Source organism: Cibotium barometz, chromosome 39 (assembly GCF_041138505.1).
Source record: "Cibotium barometz isolate CiBa-2024 chromosome 39, ASM4113850v1, whole genome shotgun sequence".
In the NCBI taxonomy this organism is placed as follows: domain Eukaryota; kingdom Viridiplantae; phylum Streptophyta; class Polypodiopsida; order Cyatheales; family Cibotiaceae; genus Cibotium; species Cibotium barometz.
The window spans coordinates 41,512,578-41,535,530 of NC_141084.1; the positions used below are offsets into that span (position 1 = coordinate 41,512,578).

General features: G+C 47.0%; 1 protein-coding gene across 3 annotated transcripts in view; it reads right to left on the reverse strand.

Moving 5' to 3' along the window:
• LOC147616103 (calcineurin B-like protein 1) overlaps positions 1-22,953 on the reverse strand; it is a 64,013-nt gene that overhangs the window by 15,465 nt on the left and 25,595 nt on the right. The gene's annotated exons all lie outside the window — the stretch shown is intronic.

Genomic DNA, 22,953 nt, shown 5'->3' on the forward strand with positions numbered 1-22,953 from the left:
GCTGACTTTTGGAGCATGGGGGGAGACTTCAACATGATAGAGGCAGCACAGGACAGACTCGGAGGAGGCACAGCCACAATCTCACGCACAGAGTACTCTGCATGGGAGGAGTTGATCCTGGCACTCAGGGGAAAGGATCCTTGGCATCCTCCAGAGTTTGGGCGTAGCCCCGGGAGCTCGTGCTTCTCGCGGTCTAATCAGAGGAGCACCGGCCCCAACCTCTCTCAACTTGATAGATTTTATGTGGATGAGTGGGCTTGCGGCCGTGGGGGCATGATTGGCATCTTGCGGGCACTACTTTTTCCATTCACACTCCGGTTATTCTGACTTTAGAGGACCCCTGGAGGCAAGACAGGCATACGAGCTCTAGGATTCCAGACAGCTTTATTCAGGACCCTGAAATATGCAGCAGGATAGAGCAGATTTGGGCGGGATTGGATTTTATTTTAGGCTCTACTACGTGCACCTTGGATTTGGGCCTTGGTGAGATCGGCAGTTTTTTGCAGGAGGCAGCTCAAAGTAGACTCGAGGGATTCCCTGAGCAGGAGAGGAATCTAAGGAGGGGTCTTGCTTCTCTTCAGTGGCTTTAAGAGAGTTCCCCCGATAGCCCTTGGATTTAGAGTCAGCTTGCTACCGCCCGCATGGAGATCAGATCCATCGAGGAGAGGAGGGTGGAGTATAGATACCATGCCAGAGCTTCCATTTGGACCCAAGTTGGCGATAGAGTTAAGGGAGACTTCTTTGAGATAGCAAGTCCTCACAAGAGGAGAGATGGTATTCGCAGGTTGTGTGGACAGGATGGAGACATTGTTTCTGACCTCCCACATGTGAGAGCCATCGCCACTAATTTCTTCCAATCTCCTCACGGGTGCCCCCATTATCCCCACAGGTGATGGATGCGCGCGAAAGGGTCTGATGGTTGTTGGCACCATTTGGCCACCCAATTGGTCCACCCGTGCTTTCTCATTATGTATGTACATTGAACTGGCGTCCATGGCAGTTGCGTATGCCGGGGATTGATGCCACTCATGTGATACTGTGGATCTGGATTTCTGTTGGGACTTATGCCTGTGTGTACATGCCCGAAAATGCCTGGAGGATTGGTGTTCCATTGGGTTTGGTACCTCGTGTACTTGCTTGGAGCACGTCTATTTTGGTATAGTCTCATGAACGACATACCAATGCTGCATTGCATAGCATCTTTATGTGCTTGCTTCCAATTGAATTTTGCATGCTGTTTTCATGCTTGCCGGACCAATGTGTAGTTCCAAGTAAGGGGACGCCCGCTTGTGAACCGTGCGTGTAAAACTATCTGCTCACATGGTTATGTGGATGTGACAGGTGGTAAGTATTGGTCATAAACCTAGCCTTAGGAATCAGCACTAATTTATAAGTGAGTGTGTACACACTTCATTAAGTTTTGGGCGACCAAAACTCACTTATAAGTTATGACCAACCTTGTGTTCGCACACACTGATGTCCCGAAGACTTCCACTATCATCAACTCTACTTGCAATTGGTAAGCTTCGATGCTTAAATATGGAAGCAAGTAGCAAGAGGGAGGAACCGGACTCCATGATCACATACCCTGTGTAGTGTTCTCTTGTCCTACATGCTCTCTTGCAGATTGTTGCTACCATGTGTTGGTGGAACAATGGAGAGAAGATGGTAGGGAACATGGGCACTTGAGAGGGTAGTGTGAGTTGCCCGTCTACACTGACAACTACATTGTTTGCAATACTGTATTCATATGCATTGGTATGGAAATCTCGTCAGAAATGCCCATGACACTATGTACTTGATTTTCCCAACATCAATACACTTTATTTGAGGGACGCGTCGGCCGTTCCGGCTCATTGTGCGTCTCTTGTCAATTCAGTAAATTACTTCTTGTATTGAGGATGTTGTCCATTAAATCTTGGTGTATTTAAGTGTATTGATTAGCATTGTGTTCAACCAAGGTTACAGTGACACACAAGAGAGCTAGTTCCCTTGCTCTTTGGTCCTTCTTATTGACTCTGTTCACCATAGAGGAGCTGGCAGAGACATTGACTGCTCTACCTAGGGTCAAATGCCTAGGGCCGAAGGCAACCTTCGAGTAGCCTTCAATGAAATTATGATCAGAGGAGCCATGCCAGAGAGGCTTTTTAAGGATTTGATACACTTGATTCCTAAGGAGAGTGGTGATAGATTAGAGATCCAATAGTGGAGACCCATCACCCTTCTGGAGACCACCTACAAAATCTTGGCCAAGGCCATCAACCAAAGACTTCAGCCTTTCCTCCCTCACTTGATCCATGACACTCAGACAGGTTTTGTTCAAGATCAGAGCATTCTGGACAACATCTTCACCTTTTGGGAGGCAACAACTTCGGCCAGGATGCGGCAGCAGGACCTCAAAGTGCTACTCCTAGACTTTGAGAAAGCTTATGATAGGGTGGATTGGAGCTTTCTGGAGGGCATGATGAGCGAAGCCCGAGGCGATAGATTCCCCCTTTCTCGCTCGGTACGGCAGGCTGTCCTCTGGCACCTTACCTTCAGGCTTTTCCTATTCGTCGCTCGCTGAGGCCATGAGTAGTTTTCTCTCAACCCAGGAAACCACGCTTCAGGGATTGCGCCTCCCCTCCATACTCAAGAGGAGCTGCTAGACTCTCGGCCCAAGAGAAAGGGCTTCGGGGATTGCGTCTCCCCCTCCGTACTCAGGAGGAGCTGCTAGACTTAGAGTTTGCAAATGGCACAGCTTACCTTTCAGGAGATGTGGGGAATCTCCAAAGATTCGCGGAGGCAATCGAGATCTTTTGTCGCACATCAGGAGCACAGATCAATTGGCACAAGTCATGTGGCTTTTAGGTAGGCTCTGCACCCGCCACGACTTGGCGACCAGTTGAGGCTTTCCAGTGGATCCCGAGAGGCACTCCAGTTCGCTATCTTAGATGCCAGGTGGGCATTGACATCTCTCCAAAGGAGCAACTTGCCCCACTTATTCTGAGTATTCGGAAGACGCTTTTGTACTGGAGTTCTGCGAGGCTCTCCCTCGCTGGTAGAGTGGTGGTGGCGAATCAGGTTCTTCTTGCCACCATGTGGAACATCACTTCGTTCTGGGTCCTCTCTCGAGCATGTATTGGCCAAGTACAGCGGTTCATCCAAAACTTCTTATGGGCCGGCAGTGTGACGGGAGGCTTGCCAAGGCCAAGGAGGCATGAATAGTGATCATTCGGCCACGACGTAGAGGGGGGCTAGGCATCATTGACCCTACTATTTAGAGCCGTGCCCTACTAGGCAAGCTGATTGTTAGAGGACTCCTTCGCGGTGGTGAGCCTTGGAAGGACTTCCTCTTGGTCTGGATTTCAACCCGCCCCCCGAGTCTAGGGACCCCTTGGCCGCAGAGTACCAGATGGATCTCCATAGAGATACGAACCCGCGGTTTTAACCCAACTTTTGAGGACCAATTTGCAGCCAGTTTACTTCAAGCTTGGGATCACCTCAGATTGCTCCAGTAACCTCAGAGGAGCGACTTCGGCAGCCATTGGTCTGGAATCCCTTGATCCGTTTACCCAATGGCCACATGTTGGGGGTCTAACCTCATCTATCATGAGGCGCGTTGAGCATAGGACTTGCTAGGTCCCTTGGAGATTGGATTGCACACAGGCAATTACCCTCGGAGGTGCAGGAGAGAGGCCTTACAAGGATCCGGGGTAGAGACAAGCTCAGCATCGACATCGACTCTGTTATTCCTCAGGAGGGATTGACTCCTATCCTAGACCCGACTCCCCCAATGTGGCTACGTGTGTTTACCAGGCATATGATATTCTTGTGGCAGTCCACGGAGTGGATGTGGGCTGTGGTTTGCTCACTTTTTCTATTGGATCCCATGGCATATTAGAGAGATCCGAGCCCCCCTTGGAGGATTTCAGCGGGCTGCACCTTACAGTGGGTGAGGGTGATTGGATTTCAGGCACAGGAGTGGCACATAAACCCACCACCGACCAAGGTGGCCAAGGACAGATTCTGGCAGCTATGGATAAGGGAGTGCCGACCTCTTACGTGCCTCCAGTGGGACCGAGGCGAGTGGACTTGGCATGATCCCGTTGATCGGGAGGAGACTCTGGATGCCCCCTTCTTTACGTATACAGTGCAGCTAGGCCGTAGGCCAGAGATTGATGGCACCTCGGCAACAACAGTACATAGGCAATCACAGGGCCTCTCACAACGCTTCCTCTCAGATTTTTGGAAGAGGCTCTGGGATAGTTTTCGGCCTCGAAAGATCACCCTCTTTCTCTGGCTGATGACACACGAGAGCTTGGCGGTGGGCATGTGGTTGGCCATTGGAGGTCAACCGGCAGCTTGCAAGAGGCACGGTCACGCTCAGGAGTCTCAACGACTTTGTCTTTGGGATTGCCCAAAGGCTCAATGGGTACCCACACTCCGCCTAGGGAGTCCATCAAGAGCATTTGGCTCGACGTCATTCATACCCTCCGCGGTCAGTGGGGAACTTGCAGGGTGGCTCTAATCGCGTGCGGAAGTGGCGGGTAGTTTTCTTCAGGCTCTGGCAGCCTGGCCCTTTTCTCACGGATAGCGGAGGTGATCCCACTTGGCATTACAGACCACCCGTGTGGCTATTCCCCCCCCCCCCCCCTCCCCCTATATTTGTGGTTGAATTTAGTCCATTGTGGCTGTTTTCCATTAACTAATAGAAGGATCTATTTCTCGAAAAAAGAAAAGAGAGGGATGGGGTTTGTTGGGTTTTATGGTGTGTATGCACCCAGAGGAGTGCTAGTGATCATCAGTAGATTACTGGGGCACTTTTTACTTCAGTTAGTGGAGGTTTTTTCCCCCAGTTTAGCTTAGTTTCACTTATAAGCATTTTATAAGTGTTTTGGTCCACCCGGCACATTTTATGGCCGGACATGTGAACACATCTCTTTAGGTCACTTATTATGTGGCTATTGTACTTCACATCTTATCATCTGAATACAAGCAGTCGTGTTCTCTCACTGTTGTTCTCCACGCTTGTGTTTGTACCATCTCCAAACCCTAACCCTAACACTCCATAGGCCTTCATTTGGTATCAGAGCCAAGTAGGCCTGCCTTTGCCCAGCCAGTACACAGTCGCCTTCAGTTTCTGTCCAGCCCGTACATCAGTACTTGTCCGTACCTGTCAGCACCGCCGTACTGCAGCTTCCGTACCTGTCAACGCCGCCTTCATCTAGTACCGCCGTACTGCAGCTTCCGTACCTGTCAACGCCGCCTTCATCTGGTATCGTACTGTACCAGCCCGTACATTGTCAGCGCCGACTGCACCTGTCAGCGCCCTTCGTACTGTACCTGCCTGCCTGAAGAGCACAACTGTACCCGGTCGCCCTATTCCGTACTGTGCTCAGTATAGTAAACGTACCTGCACAGTACCTGCACAGAATATCTACCTGCAGCAATCGCCTTCTGTTCTGTACAGTACAAGTCGACTGTACCTGCACAGTACAGTCAACTGTACTTGTTCTTTTGGTGGACTGTACCTGCATATGTTCATTTGGTACCGCAACCTACTCAGTCAACTTGTGGTAAGCATTACAAATTTTGTTTTTTGGGCAATTCTATTTTCTCTGTGAAAATCTACAGGCACTACAGGCAGACTTTCTAGCAAAGAAGTCTACAAGCTTTTTGCACAGTTTTAGGTGCAGTAATTTTGGGCATTTTTGAGGCATTTTGGCATTGTGTACGCCATTTTTGCTGCTCTACTCAGTCATTGGTGCATTGAGCTGCACATTCAGAGGATTGAGAGTGCAGCCATATTTGGGTGAACTGTATTCAGTGGACTACAGTTGTTTTCAGGGTTCTTGCTATTGGGTTTTTTGATACACAGGTACAACATTGTGCATAGGCATAATGGCAAATCAACAGCAGAGTGATGTATTCACGTATTTGTCTAAGGAAGACAAATTGGACGGCACGAACTACTCCTTGTGGAGTTTTATGCTGAAAAATGTGCTTGTGGCAAAAGGTCTTTGGGATTTTGTTAGTGGTGAGATGAACCACGTCTAGGTCCATTGGCTCCAGAGACTCCTCCCCAAGGGGGTGCTCGTGGACGAGGACAACAGGTATAGGCTCCAGGGCAGCCATTGCCTGTTCAAAGAACAAATGCTCAAAAGACATGGGATGCCAAGGATGCACAAGCTTTGTCACTCGTTGCATTGTCAGTACAGAGGTCTATTATACCTCATATTCGTTCAGCTGGCTCTTCACAGAATGCATGGGTGACTTTGGAGCAGATGTATGCTGCTCGTAATGAGGCTTGGATCTCATTTTTGAAAAGAGAGATGGAAAATCAGAAAATGAATGAAGGAGATGATATGTCTAGCTACTTAAACAAGCTGCAAGATTTGAGAGAGCAACTCATCAATGTGGATGAGATTATTCCTGAGACACAGCTTGTGTCCACCATCTTACACTCTTTGCCAAGATCTTACTTGGCTTTTCATACCTCTTTGAACCTCAACATGAGGAATGCTGTTGAACCCCTTAAGTATCAGGAACTTGTTGCTCTCTTGCTACAAGAAGAGCAAATGAGGAAGAATATGAATATGAACACAAGTGCTGAACAAGCATTTACTACAGGTCAAAAGGGGAAAGGAAAAACTCAGCCAAAGAGTTCAAATCAGAATTTAGGTGATGGTGGTTCATCTCAGGATACCAAGAAAGGTGATGGATAGCCCAAGAAGAAGGGCAAATGTCATTACTGTAAGAAGCCAGGTCACTACATCACTGAATGTAGAAAGAGGATTGCCAAAGAGAAGGCAAAGGAAGCTGGGATGTCTGTTAATGATGCTTCTAAAGCTCCTCCAGAGACTGCTTCTTTTGTTGAGGACAGGGATTACTGTTTTTATACATGCAGCTATGATGCCTCTTGGTCTTCACAGGCACTCAGTATGACAGAGCATGCATGTACTTGGTATTTTGATAGTGGTGCCTCAAAGCATATCACATCTCGCAGGGATTTGTTTAGTCATGTTGGCCTTGCCCCTGTTGGCAAAACTGTTCAGTGTGCCAACAATGCTTCATATCCAGTTCGTGGCATTGGGGAGATTCAGCTCACAGCCATTGATGGCTCCATTCTCCGCCTTACAGATGCCTTATATGTACCAGGGATAAAGAAGAATTTGTTGTCCATTTCTTCTTTAGCACATTGTGGTATGCAAGTCCACTTTGATGATGATAAATGCATGGTCAGAGACAAAGCTAATGCTTTGACCTTGATGCTTACTGGTACATTATGTCATGGACTTTATCAGTTGGATGCATTTCAGCCAGTGGATCAGTCTGCTTATAATGCATTCACTCTTACTCCAGCTATGGTTGATGCGGAGTTATGGCATGCTCGCATGGGGCATGTAAATTTTGGTAGTCTTATGCTTATGTAGCGACATAACATGTTTACAGATCTACCTCTCATGGAGAAGCCTCCAGATCACATTTGTGAAGGATGTATTTTGGGAAAAATGCATAGGTTTTCCTTCCCACGTGATCAGGCTCTACGAGCAATTGCAAAGTTGCAGCTTATACACAGTGATCTTTGTGGTCCCATGCAGACGAAGTCATTAGGTGGTTGCTTCTATTTTGCAACATTTATTGATAACTTCTCTCGTATATGCTGGGTCTAGACTCTCTGTTCTGACCGAGGGGGAGAATACATGTCACACATGTTGAATTCCTTTCTTGAGAGTAGAGGTATAAAACATCAGCATACTACTCCTTATACTCCACAGCAGAATGGAGTTGCAGAAAGGAAGAATCGGTCACTCATGGAGATGGCCAGATGTATGCTAAAAGCAAAGAGGCTACCACATATCTTTTGGGTGGAAGCTGTCATGTGTGCTTGTCATATTTTGAATCGATGTCCCACAAAGGCATTGGTTTCCATTACTCCTTTTGAGGCTTGGCATGGCCGCAAGCCTTCGGTATCACATTTTTCGTATCTTTGGGTGTCTTGCATATGCACACATACCCAAAGAGTTGAGGAGGAAGTTGGATGATAAAGCCACAAAATGCATTTTTGTTGGGTATAGCCGTGAAAGCAAGGGCTACCGGTTATATGACCCACTATCCAGGAAGATATTCACTAGTCGGGATGTGATTTTTGATGAAAAATCAGAAATATCCATGGCTGGTTATGATGCAAATCAGGCTGAAAATGATGTGTTTGAAGGTCTACTACCTATGGAGTTTCATTCCACAGTTGGTGATCCAACTCATGAGGGTACAGGACAGCCAGCAAATGATGAAGGTGGTGCAGAAATTCAGCAGCAAATTGAGCCAAAAGCTGAACCAAATATGGGGCAGCAGGCACCACAGGTCAGACACATACCTAGATGGTATTTGAGGACATTACAGGACAGCCATTTAGAGGGTCCTCTTGCTGGTCGTACTCATAGGGAGACACGGACCAATGAGCATGCACACATCATGGATTTGAATCTGGTTATGGCAGCCAGTTTACAGGATGATGATGAGCCTGATTCATTTGTGGATGCGCGACACAATGTGCATTGGAACAAAGCCATGCAGGATGTGTCACCATTTGGCCACCCAAATGGTTCACTCTTGCTTTCACACTATGTACATATTGGATTGGTGTCCATGGCTTATGGAATATGCCTATGCAGGTGATTGACACGTGTCATGCTGTATAGTTGGATATGATATTCCGCTGGGACTTGATGTTATCATGCCCGGAATATCTGGAGGACTTGGCTTTCCGCTGGGACTTGTGCCTTTGTGTACATGCCCGGAAACGCCTGGAGGACTTGGCTTTCCGCTGGGACTTGTGCCTTTGTGTACATGCCCGGAAACGCCTGGAGGATTGGCTTTCCACTGGGTCTGGTATCGCATATACTTGCCTGGAAACGCCTGGTCTTATATGGTTTCATGAACGGAAATTGCTCATGCCAATGCTGCATTGCATAGCATCTTTATGTGCTTGCCTGCAAATGAAATTGCATGCTGTTTTCATGCCTGCATGACCTATGTGTAGTTCCGGGCTAGGGGACGCCCGCCCGTGAACCGTGCGTGTGAAACTGTCTGCTGACATGGTTGTGTGGCATGTGAACAGGTGGTAAGTATTACCCAAATCTAGGCTCAAATAGCCCTTAGGACTTAGCCAATATTTATAAGTGAGTGCGTTCCCACTTCATTAAAGTTTGGGCGCCCAAAAGTCACTTATAAATTATGACCGCTTCCAAGTTCACACTCACTGAAGTCCCGAGGCGGACAAGACTCAATGTCCAGGACCTGATCCTCCCCTTTTACTCATAAATGGGCATCTCCCCATGTCCTCTCACCTGATTGGACCCCAATTCACTTACTTATTAAGAGAAATTCGTGTTTTCTCTTCATGAGGATTTTTGGAGGCTGAAAACTCTGTTTTTCCACCATTTCTCTCCATTTCCAAGCTCTCCATAGCCATACCCAACTTGCTAGGGTGTTTTCCAAGCCTCCAAGAGTGTTTCCAAGTGCTAATCACTCTCCTACTCACTCCCAATGACTGAAATTCAGCAAAACAGCTCTCATTTTTGCTGTAATTTCTGGTCTTTTTGCTGAAAACCCTAATTTCAGCCTTCCTTTCTCAAGTTGAACCATAGGGGAAGCTTTCCCAAGGTTCCCTTCATCCTCTTGAAGACTTTTGTCGCGAAGGATTGCGGCAAATCGAAGATATCAACACTTCTAAAGCTTCCAACGCGAAGGCTTCCGCTTGCAACAACTTCTATGAAGACTGGTAAGCTAATTGGACAATGTGTTGTCATTACTTACTCAGTAGAAGGGCAGGACTCCTTGTTTAGCCGCCCTGTGTAGTATTTCTCTTGTCCTTTGTGCTCTTGAAAATGTTGCTACCTTGCATGGTAGAACATAGAGCCAATGGTAGAGAATATGGGCACTGAAGTCGGGCCGGGCATCAAGGCAGCTCCTTGGTGATCTACATCGACATACCATTGTTTTCTAAATGCTGAATTTCATATGCATTGGCATGGAGGATTTGGCAATGGATGCCCGTGAAGGTATGTATTGAATTTCTCCAATAGTAATACAATTTACTCAAGGGAGGGGTCGGCCGTTCCGGCTCATTGTGTGCCTCTTGTCAATTCAGCAATTTACTTCTTGTATTTGAGCAAGTATCCTTCAAATCTTAGTGTATTTAAGTGTATTGATTAGCATTGTGTTCAACCAAGTTACATTGGTATCAGAGCATACGGTTCTCTTTCACTTCTATCGTGAGAGACGATCACCGTGAACACTAGCTATCTCTACACTTAGAACATTATGGACAGCCATACAATGAATGTTGGAGATGCTAATACAAGTGGCAGGGACAATGAAATGCATGCCTCCAATGCTTTACAGGATGAGCAAACTCATGTGGTGCACAATAGGGAACATGAATATGTGGGACAGCCGTCTCGTGGCAAAGAGAAGATGCAAGAAGAAGAGTCCATAGTCTTGAGAGCTGAACTTACTCGTATGCAGGCTCTTCTCCATGCACAACAAGAAGAATTGAATCTCTATCGCCGCGAGGATCCATTGGTACATGATCGTTTGAAGGCCAAGAAAGCTGAATCTTATATGGATCATGCAATGGCAATGATTGCTCAAGAGTTGCACATGCAACCGAGGGATGCAGCACGTGCATACTTGGCTCGTACCGAGGATGCCTATGCAGAAAAGGCAACCATCCCACATGTCTTGGAATCCCCACAAGTGCCCGAACAAGAAGTTATGTCTAAGAGGATGAATCTCCATGCTATGGGAGAGGAACAATCAGTGACTTCACGCCATGCAGGAATATCTCATGTAGCCCGTGAAGGATACAATGTTTATGGCAGTGGTCAAAATGTATGTCAAATGCCATTGCCGGCTGAAAATGTACATGCACAACACATGCAACATGGGCTGCAATTTTCTGTTGGTGCAGGTATTCCGCGTATCTCTCATGCCACTCATGCCTTCGAGTGTGCTCGTGAGGGAGAAGCTATGGCTGAAAATGTATCAATGCATGTTGAGGGGCCAGCCATGCCTCATGCTTACAGGGCACATGTATCTATGCCTTATGCATCACCTTTTGGTCCAAAAATGATGCCAGTCACAGGAGTTGTCCCAATGGACAAACATGGGGGAAAACATGTTGAGATGCACACACATGCATCAAAGTCTCGTGACTTCAAAGCCGGAGACAAATCTGTCAAGTTTGACACATATCATGGAGAGTATGATGCATCAAAGGCACTTGCTTTTATTGCCCAGTTTGATATTGCTTTCAGTGATGAGGATTTCACTCAGAAATCCATGATCCGGCATGTAAGCATGTTCATGAAAGGCACTGCTGCCCATTGGTGGCTCACGGAGAAGCTCTCACCGAATCCTGTTAGATCATGGGAAGAGTTCAAGGAGAGGTTCTATGCTCAATTCTTGCCTCCCAATGCATTGAATGAGATAACAATGAAGTGGGATTGGGTAAAGCAAAATGAGGGGGAATCGGTAAATGCATATGTACAAAAGTTTTGGAAAGTGCTTTTGAAGGTGTCTCCATTTATGCATGTCACCGAGGCGGAAAGGAAGAGAAGGTTTCAATCGGGATTGCAACCCGTGTACAAAGCGGGATTACAAATGTATCCTGGTCATACCTTACACCAATTAATCGCAGCCGCCACCGCCACCGAGCAATTGGAACTCAAATTGAGTCGATCCAATAAGGCTAAACCCTCGTTTCAAGGCAAAGAGAGGGCTGTCCAAAACCTGCAAAATGATGGACAGCCACCTAAAAGGGACCAAAACCAAGCCAAATCAGGTCCAAAAGCTGAAAATAAGTTTGCTAACAAGCGCCCTTATAAGCCGGCAAACTTTGGTCTTAGTGCTGAGAAGAAGGAGCAATATATGCGTGAAGGCAAATGCTTTACTTGTGGCAGCACTGAGCACATGGCAAGAGCATGCCCAAATAAGAAGAACAAAGCTGAAAATGCTAATGTACCGAAGCCTAATGTGCACATGGTTCCGGATGTGCAGGGCAACACTTCACATGATAGCAAAGATAGGGTTGTATGTAAAGCTTGGGGACAGCTCAAAGATCAACCTGCTTTGTTCATGTTTGATGATTGTGCATCGGAGAATTTCATATCCACTCAGATGGCAGCTGCTTTGGGTATTGAAGTGGAGGACATGGGTCCTCAAATTGAAGCAGGGGCTGCCTGTGTTGGTAGAGAAGTGCAGGTCATGCCTATTTTTGGCAAGTTGCGCATACACATTCAAGGCTATGTGGATCATGAGGATTTTCTTGTGGCGCCTTTGAATGGCTGTGATGTATTGCTTGGAAAGCCTTGGCATACACGTATTGATCCGTGCAAGGCTTACAAGACTAACAGGATCACCTTCATGCATAAAGGCCGAGAACATGTAATTGATGCTGGTGAAGAGGGTGATACCATTCCCCTTGTATCTCATGTACAAATTAAGAAAGTAATGAAAAAGAGTGTTTTTGCGTACTTGATTTTTGTACGAGATCATGTTGAGAAAAATAATGTACATGTAAACACTCTTAGTAATGATAGGCTGAAATTTTTGCAAGAGCACAATGATTGTTTTGCTGATGAGTTACCAAATGAGTTACCACCTGTACGACCAGAAGATCATCGCATTGATCTTGTGCCGGGTAGCTCACCACCTAATAGGCCAGCCTATCGTGTAAGTGCATCTCAAAAAGAGGAGATCATGAAGCAAGTGAATGAGCTTCTTGAGAAGGGTTTGGTTCAGCCAAGCTCTTCTCCATATTGTTCACCCGTCCTCTTGGTTCAAAAGAAGGATGGATCCTTTCGTATGTGTGTGGATTATAGAGCTTTGAATAAGCTTACCATCAAGAATCGGTTTCCGATTCCACGCATAGACGACATCCTTGACAAGTTGGATGGATCGGTATGCTTTAGCCGAATTGATCTCAAGAGTGGATATCATCAAGTGCGTGTAGTGCCTCAGGATGTACACAAAACTGCTTTCAGGACAGCATTTGGGCTTTATGAGTATCTTGTTATGCCTTTTGGTCTTACAAATGCTCCGGCTACATTCAATAGAATGATGGATCGCATATTCCGTGGGTACAGGAAATTTACAGGTGTCTTCTTTGATGACATACTAGTCTTCTCGAAGACCGAAGAAGAGCATAAAGCTCATTTGGCTATTGTTTTTGAAGAGCTCCATAAGCATAAACTCTTCATAAATGCAAAGAAGAGTGAGTTCTTCTTGTCAGAGATACATTATCTTGGGCATATTGTGTCCAAAGATGGAGTGCGGATGGATCCTGCAAAGATTGATGCAATTCGAAATTGGCCCGAATTGAGTTCGGTGCATGAGATCCGTAGTTTTCTTGGATTATGCTCTTACTACCGCAGGTTCATTCGGCACTTTGCATGGATTGCTTCTCCTTTACATGATTTGACAAAGAAGAAGGCCGTGTTCAAATGGACTAATGTAGAGAGAGATGCATTCCTCAAATTGAAAGATGCAACTACTCATGGTCCAGTGTTGATCGTTCCGGATTTGCAAAAGCCTTTTTGTGTGGAATGTGATGCATCTGGAAATTGCATAGGGGCTGTCCTTAATCAAGAGGGACATGCCGTGGCTTATGAGAGTCGTAGATTGCATGATGCAGAGCTATCTCTTGGCATTTATGAGAAAGAGCTCTTGGCTGTAATTCATGCACTTACTATATGGAAACATTACCTTCTTGGGGCTGATTTCACTGTGAAGACAGATCACCAGAGTTTGAGATATTTTCTTACTCAAACTAAATTGTCAGAGAAGCATATGAGGATGGCCAATTTCCTCTCTATGTTTCATTTTCAGATCTTGCACACCCCGGGAAAGAAGAATGTAGTGGCCGATGCATTGTCACGAAAGCCGTATGTAGCAGCTATCTCGGTTGCCTCTCATGGGGACTTGTCTACCATGCGTGATTTGTATCATACGGATGCTGATTTTGCCACTATTTGGGCTGATTTGATGGCTGGTCATGCACATGCCTCATATGTGATCAAAGAGGGTTATCTCATGAAAGATAATTGCCTATGTGTGGTGTCTGACATGAGGCAAAAGGTTTTGGATGAGTGCCATGCTCCTCCATATGCTGGTCATAGAGGCATAATGCCTACTACGCACATGATTGAGCGGTATTTCTTTTGGCCAGGTATGCGGAAGGACATAGAGGCACATGTACGTGCATGTATCACCTGTCAAAAGGTCAAATTTGATAGGCAAAAGGCACCAGGTTTGCTTCAGCCATTGCCTATTCCCACGCAGCCATGGGAAAGTATTACAATGGATTTCATTATGGACTTGCCACGTACCCAACAGGGTAATGATGCAATTTGGACAATTGTGGACAGGTTTAGCAAGCAAGCTCATTTCTTGCCGGTCAAAAAGACCATCAAAGCTGAGCATATGGTTAAAATATATCTTGCACAAGTGTTCAAACATCATGGAATGCCGAAGTCCATTGTGGGGGATAGAGATCCCAGGACTACAAGTCTCTTTTGGCAAGCCTTATTTGATAATATGGGTACCAAATTGGACTTCTCATCAGCTTATCACCCTCAAACGGATGGGCAAAGTGAGGCTGCAAATTCAGCCGTATTGGATCTCTTGAAATGTTATGTGGCGGATCAGAAGTCTTCTTGGGAGAAGTACTTACCGCTTGTGGAATTTGCATACAACAACACGGTGCATGCATCTACGGGAAAGGCCCCGTTTGAGATTGTTTATGGTAAGGTGGTTTTGCCACCCATCCTTCGCACAAAGGATGAGATATTTGCAGCTGATGAGTATGTAAGAGACTTGGATATTGCTTTTGCTCAGGTGCGGACAGCCATTGCAAGGTCACAAGACAAGCATAAAAAGGCTGCCGACAAGCATAGAAGGCAATTGGATGTTAAAGAGAATGATTGGGTATTGCTGAAATTTGAGAAAGCAAGACTTGCAAAGAGGCCTGGCAAAGAGGGTGCATATCCTAAGCTTGCAACCAGGTACTATGGACCTTTTCGAGTGATCGAGAAGATCAATGAAGTGGCTTTCAGATTGGCATTACCTAGTCATTGGCACATACACAATGCTTTTCATGTGAGTCTCCTTCGCAAGTATGTAGAGCCGGAGCCCAGCGAAATGGTCATTGAGGATCCACCAGAAGTGGATGAGCTTGAGGAGATCTTGCAGCCAGAGCAAATTGTGTATCACAAGGAACGCAAGCTTGCTGCAGGCAAAGTTGTGAGGCGTTACCTTGTGAAGTTTAAGAACTATCTTCCCATTGATGCTAAATGGGTAGATGAAGAGTTCTTCAAAGATTGCCCGCATGTGCTTCAGACATATTTGGATGCATTTCAGTTGCGGACAACTGTTTAGAAGCGGGGGGGAATGTCACCATTTGGCCACCCAAATGGTTCACTCTTGCTTTCACACTATGTACATATTGGATTGGTGTCCATGGCTTATGGAATATGCCTATGCAGGTGATTGACACGTGTCATGCTGTATAGTTGGATATGATATTCCGCTGGGACTTGATGTTATCATGCCCGGAATATCTGGAGGACTTGGCTTTCCGCTGGGACTTGTGCCTTTGTGTACATGCCCGGAAACGCCTGGAGGACTTGGCTTTCCGCTGGGACTTGTGCCTTTGTGTACATGCCCGGAAACGCCTGGAGGATTGGCTTTCCACTGGGTCTGGTATCGCATATACTTGCCTGGAAACGCCTGGTCTTATATGGTTTCATGAACGGAAATTGCTCATGCCAATGCTGCATTGCATAGCATCTTTATGTGCTTGCCTGCAAATGAAATTGCATGCTGTTTTCATGCCTGCATGACCTATGTGTAGTTCCGGGCTAGGGGACGCCCGCCCGTGAACCGTGCGTGTGAAACTGTCTGCTGACATGGTTGTGTGGCATGTGAACAGGTGGTAAGTATTACCCAAATCTAGGCTCAAATAGCCCTTAGGACTTAGCCAATATTTATAAGTGAGTGCGTTCCCACTTCATTAAAGTTTGGGCGCCCAAAAGTCACTTATAAATTATGACCGCTTCCAAGTTCACACTCACTGAAGTCCCGAGGCGGACAAGACTCAATGTCCAGGACCTGATCCTCCCCTTTTACTCATAAATGGGCATCTCCCCATGTCCTCTCACCTAATTGGATCCCAATTCACTTACTTATTAAGAGAAATTCGTGTTTTCTCTTCATGAGGATTTTTGGAGGCTGAAAACTCTGTTTTTCCACCATTTCTCTCCATTTCCAAGCTCTCCATAGCCATACCCAACTTGCTAGGGTGTTTTCCAAGCCTCCAAGAGTGTTTCCAAGTGCTAATCACTCTCCTACTCACTCCCAATGACTGAAATTCAGCAAAACAGCTCTCATTTTTGCTGTAATTTCTGGTCTTTTAGCTGAAAACCCTAATTTCAGCCTTCCTTTCTCAAGTTGAACCATAGGGGAAGCTTTCCCAAGGTTCCCTTCATCCTCTTGAAGACTTTTGTCGCGAAGGATTGCGGCAAATCGAAGATATCAACACTTCTAAAGCTTCCAACACGAAGGCTTCCGCTTGCAACAACTTCTATGAAGACTGGTAAGCTAATTGGACAATGTGTTGTCATTACTTACTCAGTAGAAGGGCAGGACTCCTTGTTTAGCCGCCCTGTGTAGTATTTCTCTTGTCCTTTGTGCTCTTGAAGATGTTGCTACCTTGCATGGTAGAACATAGAGCCAATGGTAGAGAATATGGGCACTGAAGTCGGGCCGGGCATCAAGGCAGCTCCTTGGTGATCTACATCGACATACCATTGTTTTCTAAATGCTGAATTTCATATGCATTGGCATGGAGGATTTGGCAATGGATGCCCGTGAAGCTATGTATTGAATTTCTCCAATAGTAATACAATTTACTCAAGGGAGGGGTCGGCCGTTCCGGCTCATTGTGTGCCTCTTGTCAATTCAGCAATTTACTTCTTGTATTTGAGCAAGTATCCTTCAAATCTTAGTGTATTTAAGTGTATTGATTAGCATTGTGTTCAACCAAGTTACAGGATGAGATAAGTTGAAAAGACATGCAGATGGATCCATTGACAGGTACAAAGCCCGTCTAGTTGCAAAGGGCTATGCACAGAAAAAGGGCATTGATTATGAAGAGACATTTGCTCCTACATCCCGTATGTCGACACTTAGGTGTGTCATTGCATTGGCTGCACATCGTGGTTGGGTTGTTCACCAGTTGGACATAAAGACTGCATTCCTACATGGGGACCTCGAGGAGGAAGTTTATGTATATCAGCCCATGGGTTTTGCAGAACATGGTCATGAGGGGAAAGTATGCAGGCTGAAAAAGGCCTTGTATGGTTTGAAACAAGCTCCACGAGCTTGGTATGCAAAAATAGATGCTTTCCTACTCACTCAGGGATTTGTGAACAGTCCATCAGAAGCCACTCTGTATGTAAAGAAAGAAGAGACAGATCTGCTGGTCATCAGTCTTTATGTAGATGATCTCTTGCTCATGGGATCAAATGATGACAAAATTGTTAGAAGTCATCTCTTGTCCAGTTTTATACACCAGGGCCTTTGTTGTGGGTGTGCCCGCCCTTATGAGGTGTTTTCCCATTTTTCCCCACTCTCCGTATTTTTCCCCTATTTTTTCCCATTTTTCTGAGGCTTGGGAGGGCTGCCAGGTGATGCCAGGAGCACCCTATTGCTGGCCGACTGGATCTACATCAGTCGTGGGCTTCAGGGCTGCTGGCCGACTGGATTTGATCAGTCGTGGGCACCTGTTTTGCTGGCCGACTGCATTTATGCAGTCGTGGGTCTTTTTTATCAGTCGTGGGCACTCCTGATGCTGGCCGACTGCCCTCTAGGGGGGTATATATAGGACCCCAGTCCCCATGCCTTATTTGTATCATTCCTCAGGATCTTCTTGTGTATATAGAGCAGAGTTACACGCCTACATCTGTCTCTCTCTTGTGCTGTTTTTCTGCCTGCGTTTTTGCTTTTGCTCTTGTGTTCCCAGATTTGGTCATCATCTCCGCTGCGTATTCTGACATGGTATCAGAGCCCTAGGCTCTAGATAGGTCTTGGGATTTGTGTGAGCAAGAGAGGGCTGTTTTGTGGCTGATTGGTGGACTGTTTTGGACTGTTCGGGAAGAGGAGAAGCAAGAGGAAGGCGGGCTGATTTGCTGGACAGCCACTTGCAGGTGTCAGTTCTTCTTTGTTCCCACCCACCCACCCTTTTCAGAGTACATCCCCGCTATGGCAGATCTGTTAGAGATGGCCGAGAGACATGTGAAGATCCCGACACTCCCCACGTTCCCGGTGGACCGTCAGTTGGACGGGAGCAACTACGGCATATGGAAGGTGATGATGGAATCCATTTTGGAGTCTTACGACCTCGCCGATTTTGTCGTTGTTGGTGTTCCACGGCCGGAAGTAGAGGAAGGGGAGTTACCGTCGATCCGGAAGGACCGGGAGGCCCAGACACAGATGTGGGATCGTGTCAACGCCAGGGTCCGTTCGTTTATTTTCCTCAACTGCACACCACAGGTAATCAATCATGTAAAGCACATGACGCTGGCCAGAGGTATATGGCAGCATTTGGCCTCACTTTACAACAGGGTATCGCCCATGAAGAGGATTTCCTTGGAAGTACAGATGCGGGTTATGAGCCCTGCAAAGTCGTCGACGATGCGGGAGCATATTAACAAGCTGCAGGCTCTTCAGCAGGAAGTTCTCCAGGCTGGGAAGGAGATATCGTCAGAGGACATGGCCATAACGTTGCTGTCACATTTGCCCTCTTCGTACTCAGCATTTTACTCGTCGTTGATTACCAGTGGCAGGCTCAGCACCATCACGTGGGAGGAGCTTGTGCCTATGGTCCTGGACCAGGAGGAACGATTTACGAACCCTCCTCAGGATGGAGGTTCGGAGGCCTTTACTGGCCAACGGTCGAAAGGCCGTAACACGGGCAAGGGGAAGGCTTCGTCAAAGAAGTCTTCTGAGAAGATGTCCGTTAGTGACCGCGAGAAACTGAAGGCAGAGAGGACCTGTAATGATTGTGACGAGAAAGGCCACCACTGGAGGCAGTGTCCCAAGCGGAAGACCGAGAAGGGTGAAGACTCCTCAGCAATCATGAAAACTCCGGCTTTTGTGCACCTGGAGGTGATGGACACCGATGCTTCATTTTCTTCAGGCAGGGAGGAGATTGGAGGACTCTCCGCAACGGATACTCGGGAGTGGATTCTCGATAGTGGTGCTTCCAGGCACATGACTCCTTCCCGTTCCGGTTTACAGGATCTCTGCAGGCTTTCTGGTCATATTCTTACTGGGGATACGTCCACTATCCCAGTTCACAGTGAGGGCAGGATGGAGATAGTTCCCGATGGCAGAGGGGGGAAGCATTCCTCCCAGGTGTTGTATGTTCCGGCACTTGGTTTTCATCTGTTGTCAGTGCATCAGGTTTGCAAGACTGGCGTACGGGTGGAGTTTGATGAGCATTTTGTTGCTCTCCGGGACAAAGCAACAGGCCAAGTTGTTTGGGAAGGTGGAGTGGAGAATGGAGTTTACAGGCTTTCAGCACTCTCTCTCCCAGGTCCTCAGGATTGTGATGAGTGGCAGTTTGGTAATGGCTACTCAAGAGTGGATACACTGCAGGAGCGGGCTTTCCGAGACCAGGTGGTGGATAGCTTGCCAGTAGATGGCAGCAGTTGGCAGGAACTTTCCAGTACTGAGGTTGGTAGTTCTTGTGTTCGTGAGTCGGAGGAAGCTGAACAGGTCACTTATGCTTTGATGTCTCGTCGTGTTCGGGACATAGAACTTCCAGTAGTTGAGGATGTTCTTTCCACGGGGACCTTTCGGAAAGCCAGGCAGGTGACAGGTGCTTACTTGCAGAAGGAGGTGGTTTCTCCAGGCTTTGTGGTTCCGGATTCAGAGGGGGTGGTTGACAGGTTTCATCAGGTTTCCAGGACTTGCTTGTGCACCGTAACAGGTGTTGATCCTTGTGAGCAGTGTGATGTCTCTGTGACTCAGAAGCTGTATGGTTCATTGATCTGGTTGATGGACACCAGATTGGACGGGAGCTTCCTGATGAGGCAGTTGAGCTCTTGGTTGCAGATGTCTCTTTGGGAGGCAAGATTGCGTTTCCTGTGGTTTCTGCGGCATGCGAAGGATCATGGACTCTTGTACACAGGAGGGGGATTGTTGGATGGAGTCCGACTCCACGGTTGGAGTGACTCGGTTTGGGGAGGAGATCCGGACACGAGGAGATCTACTTATGCCCCAAGAGCAGTTTTACGAAGCAGGAGGAGGTTACATTGCAGGTTTGGGCTTCCACTGGTGGAACCCTTGGTCATCCAGAGGCACTTTGTTCGTGAACAGATTGTTGCTGATGACATCTTGCTGGAGTTCTGTTCGACGGAGGACAGTACGGTGGACCTCTTCACGAAGTCGCTCTCAGGATTTGCTCAGGCGGCACCCCAGCTCCCAGTGGTTGGTTACACAGCCAGGAGCTGAGAGGGGGTGTTAGAAGTCATCTCCTGTCCAGTTTTATACACCAGGGCCTTTGTTGTGGGTGTGCCCGCCCTTATGAGGTGTTTTCCCATTTTTCCCCACTCTCCGTATTTTTCCCCTATTTTTTTCCATTTTTCTGAGGCTTGGGAGGGCTCCCAGGTGATGCTAGGAGCACCCTATTGCTGGCCGACTGGATCTACATCAGTCGTGGGCTTCAGGGCTGCTGGCCGACTGGATTTGATCAGTCGTGGGCACCTGTTTTGCTGGCCGACTGCATTTATGCAGTCGTGGGTCTTTTTTATCAGTCGTGGGCACTCCTGATGCTGGCCGACTGCCCTCTAGGGGGGTATATATAGGACCCCAGCCCCCATGCCTTATTTGTATCATTCCTCGGGATCTTCTTGTGTATATAGAGCAGAGTTACACGCCTACATCTGTCTCTCTCTTGTGCTGTTTTTCTGCCTGCGTTTTTGCTTTTGCTCTTGTGTTCCCAGATTTGGTCATCATCTCCGCTGTGTATTCTGACAAAAATAGCAGCTTTTAAAGAGATACCGCAACAGACATTTGACATGTCTGACTTGGGGCTTGTACACTACTATTTGGGCATACAGTTTGTGCAGGATAACAGAGGCATTGGGTTGTTGCAATCTCGGTATGTTGCTAAACTTCTGGAGAAGTTTAAATTTCAGGATTGCAAGCCTATTAGTACTCCTATGGAGCCTGGGATGAAACTGTCACTACAAGATGACAGTATTTCCTTTGATGCCACTACATATGCTCAGGCTGTTGGGTGCCTTATTTACTTGTGTAATACAAGGCCAGATATTCAGTATGCAGTCTCTCAGTTGAGCAGATTCATGCACAGCCCGCGGTTGTCACATTGGCAAGCTGTGAAGCGTGTATTCCGTTATTTGCAGGGTACCTTGTCTCTTGGATTGCTTTATCCTGAGGGGACAATGGTAAGACGCAATAGCAGCTGCTAATGACCTCAAGTGAATGCTGAAAAATGAGATGAATTGAGAGAAAGGGGTTTCAGCCCTTTTATAGTCCCCCATATGCTCGTCGGCCAGCTATAGTAGGCCGACAACAGCACAGTAGCATAAAATGCTATATAAATGCTGAAAAATACCTTAAAAAATGCTGAATAATATTTGCTAAGATATGCCAATGCAGGGTCTCATAAATGGTCAGTACAAGCATGAAAATGGTGATGTAGACCACCTCGTGATGATATAATCCAACAGGTCGACAGCCAATAGCCAACCATGTGCCAGCCGCCAACCTCCTGTCCCAGCAACCACAAAAACAAGGGTGGTCTTTTGAGGTCAAAAACTGTCCCAGAGCCTCTTCCAAAAATATGAGAGAAAACGCGGGGGAAGGCCCTAAGACTGCTAGTGTCCTGCTGCTACCGGAGTGCCCTCGACCTCGGGCATATGGATCCTACGGCCTAGCCATGCGGTGTACGCAAAAAAAAGGGGTACCCAGAGTCTCCTCCATGTCTACAGGATCACGCCAAGTCTACTCCCCCAGGTCCAACTGGAGGCGCGTGATGGGCCAGCTCTCCCAGTTCCGTAAACACACTAGTCTCTCCCTGGCCACCTTGGCCAGAGGGGGGTCAATGTGCCACTCATATGCATGACATCCGATCACCCTCGCCCTTTGTAAGGTGCATCCACTGACATGCAGTTATACGCTTACAGTGATTCAGATTGGGCTTGTGATTTTGATACCAGACATTCCATTAGTGAAAATTGTTTCTTTCTTGGCTCTTCATGCATTTCTTGGCTAAGCAAGAAATAGACCACAGTGGCCACTTCGTCTTGTGAGGCAGAGTACAAAGCAGCCACATGAAAGGCCTGTAAAAGCAAAAGCTAGGAATTCATTTAGACATCTACCAATTCACAAAGGGCTGAAGCATTCCAAGGGCCAGGACAGCAGAGGGGAATCCTAAAGCCAAGGTGAAGGTTGAAGGTCAAGAGTCAGAAGATCTACAGATTTGTGTTACTTTTTCATCATTCTAATAAAGCAAATACACCATCCATGTTGGGAGCCCTACAGATGGTATTCGGGACCCAATACTGTGTCCGACTCACTATCTATCTATCACTCTTTTCCTGCACATATCTATCTTGTGCGTATATCTTCGTCGAGAAAGATTGCTGAATTCTTTCCATTGAAGAACCGATTCTATTCATGAAGCTTCCGCATGTTACATTTTGAAGGGCAACTTCATCTCTCCATCGTTTTGCCAGAAAAAACCCAGCTTGACCATCGTTTTTGCAAAAGCGATCTCCTACCTTCATCGTTTGCGAAGGCAAAGGCCACGTTAGTATCTCCATAGTTGTACTGGGGTAACCTCTTCACCTTTTCCGGCACCTCTGCCCCACCTGCTGC